The sequence below is a fragment of the Rutidosis leptorrhynchoides genome, chromosome 3 (genome assembly GCF_046630445.1).
Source record: "Rutidosis leptorrhynchoides isolate AG116_Rl617_1_P2 chromosome 3, CSIRO_AGI_Rlap_v1, whole genome shotgun sequence".
Classification (NCBI taxonomy): Eukaryota; Viridiplantae; Streptophyta; class Magnoliopsida; order Asterales; family Asteraceae; genus Rutidosis; species Rutidosis leptorrhynchoides.
The window spans coordinates 237,420,861-237,427,908 of NC_092335.1; the positions used below are offsets into that span (position 1 = coordinate 237,420,861).

Here is a 7,048-nt window from a genome sequence, read left to right on the forward strand (position 1 = left end):
AAGAAGCGGGTACATTAAGTCTCTTCATTAGAAATGGAGCTAAGGTGCACGTAGTAGCTCAAGGAGACTTTATTTTGAAGCTTCCAAATGGTTTGGAGCTTATTTTGAAAAATATTTTGTATGCACCCGATTTATCTCGAAACATTATTTCTGTATCTCGTTTGAAACAATATGGTTTTAATCTTAATTTCATTAATGATGATATCCATGTTTCTTTAGATAATGTTTTCTATTTCAAGGCTTCGCCTTTGAATGCTATTTATAAATTGGTTCATGATGACACATAATACAATAGCTCAATATACCATGCAAACACCAAGAAACTCAAAAGGGATTTGAGTGATTCCTACTTATGGCATTGTCGCCTTGGTCACATAAACAAGAATCAAATGCATACACTTCAAAAGAATGGACTTTTGAAATCAAATGAACTACACTAGTTTGATGTATGTGAATCTTGTTTACAAGGCAAAATGACTAAAGCACCTTTCAAAGGGAACAATGAAAGGGCTAAAGACTTATTGGGATTAATACATTCGGATGTATGTGGACCCTTTAAGCCCATAACTAGGAATGGTGAAAGATACTTCGTTACTTTCATTGATGACTTTAGTCATTTTGGATATGTCTACTTATTAAGACACAAGGACGAAACTTTTGAAGCATTCAAGGAATATCAAAACGAAGTACAAAATCAACTCAATAAGACAATCAAGGTACTTCGAACCAATAGAGGAGGTGAATACCTAAGCGATGCTTTCCAGGATCATCTTAGAAGTTGTAGCATTATCTCGCAACTTACTCCACCCGGAACACCCCAACTTAATGGAGTTTCCGAAACCCTAATGGATATGGTTCGATGAATGATGGCTAGAAGCTCGTTACCTCTATCATTTTAGGGTTATTGTCTATGCTCCGCGGCTCGTATTTTAAATATGGCCCCAACCAAGAAAGTGGAACGAACTCCTCATGAGATGTGGTTTGAAAAACCTCCATCTCTATCATACTTAAAGGTATGGGGATGTGAAGCTTATCCTAAGCGTTACATCCCTAATAAGTTGAATGCTCGATCCACGAAGTGTATCTTCATAGGATATCCCAAGGATGATATGGGATATTATTTCTATGATCCATCTGAACAGAATGTATTTGTTGCTCGGAAGGCTGAATTCCTTGAAACTAAGTTCCTAATGGAAGGTAATATTGAAAGGAAGATAGATCTTAAAGAGGTTCAAGATCAAGTAGATGATACATAATTCGTTGACACTAGCACTCAACATGAAAATGTTGAGAATGATCAAATGGATGATCAAAGTATACAAGACGTTCGCAGATCTGGTAGGATTAGTAATCCTCCTGAGAGATATGGGTTTCTCATGGATGGTTGCTATGCGGTTGATTTGGATGAACCAACAAACTACCAAGATGCTTTATCAAGGATTGATAAAGATAAATGGCAGGAAGCCATGAACGCTGAGATGCAATCCATGTATGACAACCAAGTTTGGGAACTTGTTGCACAACCTGCTGGCTCAAGGCTAGTTGATTGTAAATGGCTTTTTAAGATGAAAACTGACATACATGGTAACTTGGATACATACAAAGCTAGACTTGTAGCAAAAGGTTTCACTCAAACTCAAGGGTTGACTATGATGAAACTTTTTCGCCTGTGGCAATGCTAAAGTCTATTAGGATATTACTTGCCATTGCTACTCATTATGATTATGAAATATGGAAAATGGATGTTAAGACCGCTTTCCTAAATGGACATCTTGAGGAAGATATCTATATGGTTCAGCCTGAAGGTTGTGTTGATCCGAAATATCCTAAAAAGGTATGCAAGTTAAAGAAGTCAATCTACGGATTGAAACAAGCATCTAGAATGTGGAATCATCGTTTTAATGAGGAGGCCAAGAAATTTGGCTTCATTAAAAATGGTGATGAAGCTTGTGTATACAAGAAAGCTAGTGGGAGCACTATCATGTTCCTTGTACTATATGTAGATGATATATTGTTATTTGGAAATGATATCCCGGCAATGCAAGGTGTTAAAACTTGGCTAAGTAAATGTTTCTCCATTAAGGATCTTGGAGAAGCACAATACATTTTGGGGATTGAGATCTACAGGGATAGATCCAAGAAACTGATAGGTTTGAATTAAAGTGCATACATTGAAAAGATCTTGAAAAGGTTCAAGATGGAGAACTCTAAGAAAGGTTTGGTACCTATTCAAAGAGGAACGCTTCTCAGTTCATCTCAGTGCCCTACCACGAAAGATGAACAAGAGAAAATGAAGAAAGTCCCATACGCATCTGCTATTGGGTCAATCATGTATGCAATGATATGTACTAGACCAGTAGATGCTAGAATAACCCAGGAAACAGTCATTGGATTGCGGTTAAAAGTATATTGAAATACCTTAGGAGGACTAAGGATATTTTTCTAATATATGGGTCTGGTGAAGAGGAACTCGCTGTAAAAGGTTACGTGGACACGAGTTTCCAAACTGATCGAGATGATTCTCGATCACAGTCCGGGTATATCTTCACGTTAAATGGAGGTGCGGTCTCTTGGAAGAGTTCAAAACAGGATGTTGTTGCTTTATCCACTACAGAGTCGGAGTACATCGCCGCCTCATTGGCAGCTCAAGAAGCTGCATGGATGAAGAAATTCATCGATGACTTAGGAGTAGTCCCTTCCATTCAGGACCCTCTTGAGATCTTTTATGACAATGAGGGTGTGATTGCTCAAATCAAGGAACCTCGTGCTCACCAAAAGACCCGTCACATTGATCGGAGATTCAACTACATAAGGGATGAAGTTGAAAAGGGAAAGATATGTATTCACAAAGTTCACACAGATGAAGCTCTTACATGGTGCAAAACATCAAGTTCACACTACATAGCGGATCCACTCATGAAGCTCTTACATGGTGCAAAACATCAAGGGCCTGTAAGTGCATTAGGGCTTCGATATTCTAGTGATTGGTTGTGATCTGTTTTATGTATTGTAATGGAATGAAGTGGTTCAAACTCATTAATATAATTATGGTGTTAATTTATTAATCTTGAGTCAGGTTCCTATTTTGCATATTTTATCCATGAATAAGTAATTATTCTAAATTCCGTAGTCGATCACATTTGTGGGAGCAAGTGTGAGGTTTAAACTATTATGAACTCGGATTGGCATACATTCACGGGATGAATGTGGTGCAAGGTTTCAACCAAGGTTCATAGATATTTGTGGAATACAAATATTGGAAGACCCGCCCTCAAGACTTACTAAATGGAGCCTTTGTGGTTGATCACATGTAATCTTGAGTAAATGCGAATATCATTGTATCCTCTAACTTGAGATACATATTGGGTTCGGATATTTACCAAGTATTATGCCTTGATTCTTTCCTTGGCTATTCTGAAATATGGTAGTTCATAAGGAAGAGCTCAGGTATAATGCAAAGTACATATTTAGGACTTATGTAGTCAAGATGAAATTTGTCCCTCTTATTCGTTGAGAGTCAGATGTCTAAGGCCTGATAAAGTTAAATCTAGAAGAGATTGATCACTCTGTGTCTCTTGGATTTAACATGACATCTAGGATGAAAGGATATAATGAAAAGATTCACCTAATCATATTCGAGATGGGAACTCGAAAGGGATGATGTTATTGAATGGCACAAAGTCATAACATATTGGGGGTGATGGACGGTCGTTAGGTGGTATCCATCACTTGCATTAATTTCTTATGTTTCTCGTGCAAGTGGGAGATTGAAGGTTTTTCTTATGCCCGAGAGACATATTAAATTAATGTGGCTAATGTGTTGTGATCCAAGTCGGGTCATGCCCAATAACAAGCTTACCGACACCTTATATGTATTTAATCTTAACGTTTGGATCGTTAAATAAATACGCGACACTTGAACTTTGGAAAATCGGTTTTCTAAAATATTATCACTTGAGATAAATTATTTGGATAATTTATATTTAATTATTTATAGGTTTAAATAATTATGTTGTGTTATATTTTATAAATGAATTATAATATATGCAAGTAACTTAATAAAGACATGGTATTTTATAACAAGTTTATAAAAATTGCAAATGGTATTATAATACTCCCATGGTGGACATTTTTTTTATGGACTCCAAGGGGAATAACCCATGCTAGTCTTTTGTTACTTTTGAGATCACAATGTGCATGTTTAAGTCCTTAACCAAGGCTTGTTGGGGAGAGAGACATACATGCATTCAAACATATCAAGTTAGCAAGGAAAAATTCTGCACTCCCTCTCCCCATTTGCTGCTAGCCGTGAGCTTCCAAGGCACAAAAGGGAGTTCTAATTTTTTTTCCAAGCTCATTTTCAAGTGTTGAATAAATCCTAACCAAAGTACAAGGCGTTGGTGCTTAGCTTGTGGTATTTCTCCTTGAGGTTTCATCATTTTGAAGCTCCATTCATCATCATCATCTTCATCACTTATCATCAAACTTGGAGTAGGTATAAACTCTTTTCTTGCTTGTAGTTTGTAAGTTTATTTCATAACTTGATCCTAATTGGGATTTAACTTTAATTGGTTAAAGATATGCAATGTTCTAAAATGGTAATTAAATGCTTCCGCTTTATTTGTTAATGAAATGTTTTAAGTATATTAAAACTTGTTAAATCCCACCACACCTAAGTCTGCCAATGCTTCTATTGAACTAAGACTACCCAGAAAATATGAAATTGTGAAACTTCCTGGATCTGATAATTTTTCAGGTAGCTTATTTAACAGCACTGCAGAACAATTAGCATTCATTGTAACAGCCGAGAGTTCTTCCATTTTCTTTCTATTTGTGATTAGATCTTTCAGGAATTTGGCATATCTTGGCATTCCTGAAATCACATCAATGAAAGGAAGGTTGACATTTATTTGTTTAATCATATCCAAAAATTTGGATTGCTCGGCTTCAAGTCTTTCTTTTCTCATTTTACTCGGGTAAGGAAGCGGTGGTTGGTATGGTTTAGCCTAAGGTTTAGCCTTAACTGTGTTATCTTCATTAACCTTTTCAACTACTGGTTCTGTTTCTTTATCTTGCTCAGGTTGTGGTGGCTGTGTAATAGGAATAGAGTCATCAGAAATTACAGGCATTTCAGGTGGTTTAAGTGTAATACCACTTCTTGTGGTAATGGCTTTAGCTGTTTCATTTCGGGGGTTAGCATTTATATCGCTAGGTAGACTCCCCAGTTTTCTTTCACCTATCAATCTTGCTAGGTTTCTTACTTCTTGTTCCAGATTTTGAATAGAAGCTTGTTGATTTCTAAATGCTTGAGCATTTTGTTCATTAGTTTGTTTCTGGGATGTGAAAAACTGCGTTTGAGATTCAACTAGCTTCGATATCATATCTTCTAAATTTGTCTTTTTATCATCGATTTGTGGTGGTTTATTTGGAAAAATAGGTCTTTGCTGATTGTAAGTATTGTTAGATACTTGTTGATTGCTAGGACCTTGTTGGTTGTTGTATGGAACATTTCGGTTATAATTCTGATTTTGATCGTAGTTTGGTCTTGGCGGTTGATAATTACTTTGATAATTATTTCCAGGCCTTTGGTTCATGTATGATACATTCTCTCTTTGTTCCATTGTTTGTTCAATACTGTGACAATCTTTTGTCAAATGTAGTCCTTCACACTGTTCACAACTAATTCGTATTGCGTGAATATCCTTAGTCATCTTTTCCATTCGTCTCTTGAAAGCATCTAACTTTGCGGAAATGGAATCAAAGTCATGGCTAGAATCGGCTCTAGCCGCTTTAGATGATCTAACGATGTCTTTTTCTTGATGCCACTCATGTGAGTGGGAAGCAGTGTTATCAATAATTTTGTAAGCTTCAGTTGTGGTTTTCTTCATAATGGAACCACCAGCTGCTATATTGATGTCTTTTCGTGTAGTAATGTCGCATCCTTGATAGAATATTTGTACTATTTGATAAGTATCTAAACCATGTTGAGGACATCCTCTCAACAACTTTCCGAATCTTGTCCATGCCTCATATAGAGTTTCATTTGGCTTCTGCGTAAACGTAACAATTTCTCCTTGAAGTCTCACGGCTTTAGATGCCAGAAAGAATTGTTTAAGAAATTTTTCAACTAAAACATTCCATGTGTCAATCGCCCCTTCAGGTAACGATTCTAACCAATCTTTGGCTTCTCCCTTTAAAGTCCAGGGAAATAACATGAGATAGATCTGTTCATCCTCAACTTCTCTGATCTTAAATAGAGTACAGATCCTATTAAAGGTACGAAGATGTTTGTTTGGATCTTCCTTCGGCGCACCACTAAATTGGCATTGATTAGTTACCATGTGTAGGATTTATCCTTTGATTTCATAATCTGGTGCATTAATGTCTGGTTGAGTAATGGCATGACCTTGGCTAGTGCGTTTAACTCTCATTCGGTCTTTCATACTTAGAGGTTCCAGATTTTCCATGATTGAATTTGTTGAATCTGAATCACTAGAAGATTCTGACTTAATGGTTTCTTCCTCGACAATCTCTGGATGAGTGATTTGTGGTTCAGGAGGAATGATTAGTGGTTCAGGATCTCTGAATTGTCCCTGAATATCCTCCGGATTCTCAATTGTGAGGTCGGGTTCAAAAAATGGATTATCAGAAATTTGTATTGGAGTACTTGGTTGATTTGATGATTCTAAAGAAAAATCAATGGCGACAATATTGGCTAGATGTCTTGATCGAGTTACAGGTGGTGAACGTATGAAAGGTGGTGAACGTTTTGCTCGGTGCATTCACTGAATATCCTATTAGTTATAAAGATAAAAATTATATAAGTTATCAAATTAATAGACTTTTCTGCTTTTGCCCACGTTTCGAATAGCCAAAAGATGCAGCAGGGAGCCAGGATCCTTTAAGTCGGAAAATCCACAACTCAGCCACGAACAAATCCAACTATTACTACGAAGCAGAAAATTTTGGATGTCCATCAATTTAACCGCTTAAAATAATTTTTCGTCGAAATTTAAAGAAGATAAAATCTATGTCCTAAAAACTAGAG

At 36.6% G+C, this 7,048-nt stretch overlaps 1 non-coding gene across 1 annotated transcript; it reads left to right on the plus strand.

Annotated features, from left to right (window-relative positions):
* The first annotated feature begins 5,976 nt into the window (after positions 1-5,976).
* LOC139903216 (small nucleolar RNA R71) lies at positions 5,977-6,083 on the plus strand. Its single transcript, XR_011778054.1, has one exon. It is a non-coding gene; the product is annotated as a small nucleolar RNA R71 (small nucleolar RNA).
* Positions 6,084-7,048: the final 965 nt, after the last annotated feature.